The 6,094-nt window shown below is 35.5% G+C and overlaps 1 long non-coding RNA gene across 1 annotated transcript in view; it reads left to right on the forward strand.

Annotated features, from left to right (window-relative positions):
• Window positions 1-5,499: 5,499 nt before the first annotated feature.
• LOC139425943 (uncharacterized) overlaps window positions 5,500-6,094 on the forward strand; it is a 30,396-nt gene continuing 29,801 nt past the window's right edge. Inside the window, exon 1 of the long non-coding RNA XR_011637099.1 lies at window positions 5,500-5,791. This is a non-coding gene — a long non-coding RNA (uncharacterized lncRNA). The remainder of the gene's footprint in view (window positions 5,792-6,094) is intronic.

Here is a 6,094-nt window from a genome sequence, read left to right on the forward strand (position 1 = left end):
AGCAGCACTTAGCCTTAAAAATATCAGCGTGAGGTTTGTTTACTCATGATGTGAACTTGTGATTTTATTTTTTAAAAAAAAACATTTTTTTCCTGTTTATATTATTGACCTTAATCTTATTATTATTTTGACTGTAATTTAACCACAAACCAAAGCTTATTTTTCTCCTCGTCGTATCAGCCAGGGGGCCTCCCTGGCTGAGCGGTATCGCCGGTCCAAACGCTCTGTTAAGCGTGGAGGTAGCGGGTTCGGATCCCGCCGTAACCCTGGATGTATTCTTTGTGATGTCTTTCTCTGAATTGTTCTATCTGTATTTTCTACTTGACAATGACTTATAAGCCTATATTGAGCACACAAGTCAGCAAATGTATGTAATTTCAATAAAATCAAACGTATCGGCCAGCTCCCAAGTACGCATGCGCTAACATGCACATGGTGCGAATTGTCTAAAGAGGCTAACCACACCGGTAGTGCGACTGCGAGAAAACCAGGTTATCAATTTTGATACGATTTTTCACACACATTTGAAACTTAATTTTGTTTTTTTAGTAAAATAAAATGGCTTCAAATTTATGTTCGTGAGAGGATTGTAAAACTCGAAAAACGGTTTTTGAATTCAAATTAAATTAAGTGCAAATTCAAATCGAATTGACTTCATATTTAAATAATTAAAGAAATAATGCCAATTTTACAATTTTTTTAATGTGAAGCGAGATGAATAACTTGAAGAATAAACACATCTAATAAATATTTATTTATACAGTCAAACCCCGCTATAGTGAACATGTTTTCTAGTGAACTCCCGGAAAGAGTGAACGAAATGTTTGCTCCCACGCCTTGCTTTACACATATAATAATATTTTTTCTTTTTATATAATGAACCGAAAGAAGGGAGGATAATTGAATATTATAAACTTATTTCTGTCTTCGACTGATTTTTTTCTTCATTTGTTGGGTCATTTTGAAATTTTCGCATAAAATACCTGATTTTTAAAACCTTCTATTGAGTTGAATGTAGCCATAAGCATTTTTTTCTTGTTTGCTTCTTCTATCTCAGTCTCCCAACCTTCAATAAAGGCCATTTCTAAATTTTTTAGCAAGACGAAGAGTAGTATAAAATAAAAGTTAACACATTTTTTGTGACTACATATCGTTTTTTAATCATTTTTTTATTTCTTTTTATGGGTCATTTATTTGAATGATGAGTCATAAAAGGGAGCAGTTCGGAAGAATGAGTTAAAATTGTTTGCAGTATGGATATAGTGAACTTCCGGTTATAGTGAACCGAAATTTCAGTCCCTTAAAAGTTCACTATTCGTTTGACTATATCTGTAGGGGAGCCGACCAGTCTGTGTAGGGGGCAGGGAACTGTCCTTGCATCAGAAAGGTTCTGGGTTCGAATCCCGGGCAAGGCATGGATGTTTCTTTCCCTCCTGTGTTCTATGTCCTTTCTCCTTTGTGTGTGAATGTGTGAATGTGACCCGCCCTATAAACGGGTTGTGGTAGTGTGACGTGGGTGACGCTGTTCCACCGCCGTGGCTTCGCCACAGGTGCCCACTGGGTAACGAAAAGAGAATTAGCAGTTCTGGCACTTTCTGTGGCCAATGGACAATAGCTCCAAGTGCCCGCCATTAAAAAAAATATATATATATATCTGCAGGGGAGAGTGGGGTCAATTGTAACAGGGTACGATTGTAACAGAGCAAAAACTTCGAGTGTCGGGTTCTAGATTTGGTTCCCAGGTGGCGCACAAGGTGTATTTAATAAATCTACATGTACACCCCTGATGGCAATCATTTTTATGTACTTTTGAAAGAGTTAGATCACAAAAGATATTTTCACGCCACGCAAGTACTTTTTTTGGTATTGGAATATTATATTGTAACAAAGTAATTTTGTTTAAACAAATAAAAATTAGTAACCGAATATGTAAGTGGACACCTTAATTAACATTTCAATAAAAAAAAAATTAGTTTTGCTAATTAACTAGCATTGTTTTTAACAAATGAAGCTGAAATGGCGTCTTGGGGACAATTGTAACAATAAGTAAAGGGACGATTGTAACAGCTGAAAATAAATAATCTTATGTTTACAAACCATTACTTAACTCTTTAAGAACCACCAATAGTTTCCTATATCATTTATATTATGTTGCATGTGCATTATTTTATTTGTCACCTTTCACAGCATAAATTAAAATTTTTAACCCCTTAAAGTTAAAAGTTTAACCCTTTAGGTCTCTGCTCATTATTATTTTTACTCCTAAAATATCACTACTATTTTGATCAATAAAAAAATATATCACAACTATGATAATATGTATAATTAACTATGTTTTAGTTGAATTTATGAACTGTTACAATTGACCCCGTAAGTGGGGACAATTGTAACAAGTGCTCGACTGTCAAAAATTGTTAATAACTAATATAATAACAGTATTCTAGTAGAGGATAGTCTACTTTACTCGTCTGTCAATTAATACTAATAATATATTGGATTTTTTGTTAGTTAAAAATAGTTAAGTAAAAAATGTTACAATTGACCCCACTCTCCCCTACATAATGCGTTTGTAGTAAAATTGTGTATCAAATATTCATGATGCGCATAGAACAAAAAAAAATTTAAAAGAACCATAAGAAGAACAATTTCAAAAATGTAGAACAAAAGGTTCAGTAAAAGCAAACTTAGAATTCATGAATAATAATAAAAGAATTTAAAAATGCCGAATACGCGTACTTCGCTATGCTTCTGTTTTAAATGAGACAGAAAATAGTTGCCAAAATTCTTCGATCAGATTCAGAATGTTAAGTTGATAACTTTTCTATTTACTTATTTATAAATATTTTTTTTCTCTCTATAAAAATAGGAGCTTACTGTTAGAAATTGTGGAACATATTGGACCGTAATATCATTGAAATTTTCTGCAACCGTAAGGCGTTGACAAGTTGAATCATATTTTTGTGCAAATTAATTATTCGTCCACTTGATAACGTGATTATGTGGTTCAACTTTTCATTTTAGTTGCAGAACGATATTACGATATTTTAGTGGAACATTGTACCGAAGTTTCTGAAAGTGAAACCCCCATAGCAACAGAAAATTAAAAGTATTTAACCCAACATTATAAATTTAATCAGTTACACATACCTTGCGTAATCAATTGAACTTTGTCTGATTTTTTTTTAAAAAAAACTATATTATATTATCTTTATGTTAAAAGTTCAAATAAACCGACGACATAAAAAAATGCTAGTTCATCAAGTTCGGGTTTTTGATTTATCCAAAGAATCAAGCTAGACTAAACTCTTTTTCAGATTTTTTCGATAAAGTGCAACATTCACCGAATCTGAAAAACATATTTATTTAAAATATTTGATCACGTACATATATTTTTCTCGGACAAAATGTCAGCATTTAATTCCGAGAAAAAAGGGAGATGGATTGCAGTTGTTTTTCGTAAAAAAATGTCACGCGGCTTAAGAGTGTTCCCTGTGTTTAAAAAAAATTATTAGTCTTTTTCGGTTGTATAGTAATATATAGTATTACGCGCTATGAGTATTACACGCAGTATAGCCTCTTAATTTAAGCTTCTGACATGGCTTAAATTAAGTACCATTTTTTTATTGAATAAAATAGGACCACTCCTCAGTGATCGTTAAGGCACGGTTCTCAGCAACATACCGAAGTCAAGCATCACTGACTGCGGTCACTGTGCAAGTGGGTGACCACTTTCTTTAGCCGGTGTAGAGACCGAGGGTGTGTGGTCCTCTTTAAACTGTTTTACCGTGAAATACTCAACTTCGCGCGCAGGTCATTGCTACCGAAGCGGCCACTCGGTAGAGAATCAAAATTGAGATGGCATGTCTTCGGATCATCCTCGGGGATATTTCCCTGGCCGTCGACAGTGACCCATTGTGCTGCTCTAGTGCAACGTAAATAAAGTACCTACCTTTCACAGTTTTACCTCTCCCGCGATAGCTAATATCTTGAATCGATATGTACCCAATGGAATATGTATCCATGCCTGAAATATCATAGAATCAATTTGAAAACATAAAAATAACTTTACTTATATTCGCAACAAAATTATAAAAAAAACGTGTAAATTTATAATTACTGATCGTCCCTCATACGTGGACATATAGTTCCAAACAGTTTTTTTTTCTTCAGATTTGCTGTTTGATATTTTCGTAAAACTTTCGATTGAAACACTAAATGGCAAACACGATTGATAAATTCTTATTTTTCTCATAGTAAATATTGTAGGTAGGTACTACATTTACGTCGCACTAGAGCTGCACAATGGGCTATTGGCTACGGTTTGGGAAACATTCTGGAGGATTGTTGTTGTTGTTGTTAATTTACGTCGCACTAGAGCCGCACAATGGGCTGCTGGCGACGGTCTGGGAAACATCCCGGAGGATGATCCGAAGACATGGCATCACAATTTTGATCCTCTGCGGAGGGGATGGCACCCCGCTTCGGTAGCCCGACGATCTGCGCGCGAAGTCGAGCACTTTACGGTAGCACAGTTTAACGAGGACCCATACCGCACACCCTCGGTCCCTACGCAGACTGATCCAAGTGGTCACCCACCCGCACACTGACCGTAGCCAGTGATGCTTGACTTCGGTGATCTGCTGGGAGCCGTGTCTTAACGATCAGTCCACTGCGGGACACATCCTGGAGGATGATCCGAAGACCAGCCATCGTCATTTTGATCCTCTGCCGAGGGGATAGCTCCCCTGCTTCGGTAGCCCGACGACCTGAGCGCAAAGTTGAGCGCTTTACGATAGAGCAGTTTAACGAGGACCGATACCGCACACCCTCGGTCCCTACGCTGGCTGGTCAAAGTGGTCACCCACCCACTTACTGACGTAGCCAGTGATGCGTGACTTCGGTGTTCTACTGGGAACCGTGTCTTAACGATCAGTCCACTGCGGAACGCTAAATTGTATACAGAAGAATAGGTTAAAGCAATATACGGAAATGAATTCATGAATAGAGTTCGAATCGAACCCTCAACTATAGACAACGTTGCCACTTGAACCAAATTTAAATTTCAGCGAATGAAAAGCTCAATAGCTTTAAAACTACTCGATGTGTGAAAATTTTCAAATATCGTTATGTAGTGTGAGATTCGAACCTACGAAAACTACTGACGTAATGGGGAATATTAAAATTTAAACTACATGAGTATGTGTAGTCACAAACTGATCTTGTATTCTTAAAGCGAGTTAGTTATCCTAAAGCAAATCTAAAGTTATATCTCTCGCTATTCTAATTATTCTAAAGTAATATCTTGTGTGTGATTCGAACCCACAACAATTACTGACATACGTAAAACTTTGTACTAATAGCTGAGCCAAAGAACACAAGTAGTACATACTCTCAGGCCTTCCTTGCCGTGCGGTATCGCCGGTCAAATACTGTGCAAAACGTGGAGGTAGCGGGTTCGAATTACGCTGTTATCCTGGATGTATCCTCGCGATGTCCTTCTCTGTATTGTGCTGTCTGTCCTTCTAGTTGACAAAGGTTTATAAGCCTGAATTGAGCCCACAAGGCTGCAAATGTCTGTAATTCCAATAAACCAATACATTCTTTTTGTTGAAAACCCAGTTAAAACTAGAATTCGTATGAAAGAAACTATTATTATTTGTGATTAAGCTAATGTTTTAACATGTAATTGTCAAGTTTTTTTTTTTTACATTAGTCAAAACGTAGATATTCTAAGTTGTAGATAAACCGATGCATTCATTTATATCTTTAACTAGCAAGAATTTATTTTAAGGTATGTTTTTTTTTTATTTACAAAGTGTTGTATTTTTCTGAAATCATTTTTACAGCAGCTTATTTCGCAAAATGAATTTACCACAATGTTCGCAATAAAAGAAATGAATTACAAAAACAAGTGAAAACGTTTAAAATGTGTATTTGTATTTTTGCTGAATTACTGATTTAGTTAAGGATTTAATTACTATAAAATTAAGTTATAAATATAGGCTGCTAAAATAGTATTTTGCATCAAATTTTTGAAGGAATTAACTAAGAAAGAATTACTTTCTTTTAAAAATTAGTTTAAAGAGTAGTTTTT

Source organism: Parasteatoda tepidariorum, chromosome 6 (assembly GCF_043381705.1).
Source record: "Parasteatoda tepidariorum isolate YZ-2023 chromosome 6, CAS_Ptep_4.0, whole genome shotgun sequence".
Classification (NCBI taxonomy): Eukaryota; Metazoa; Arthropoda; class Arachnida; order Araneae; family Theridiidae; genus Parasteatoda; species Parasteatoda tepidariorum.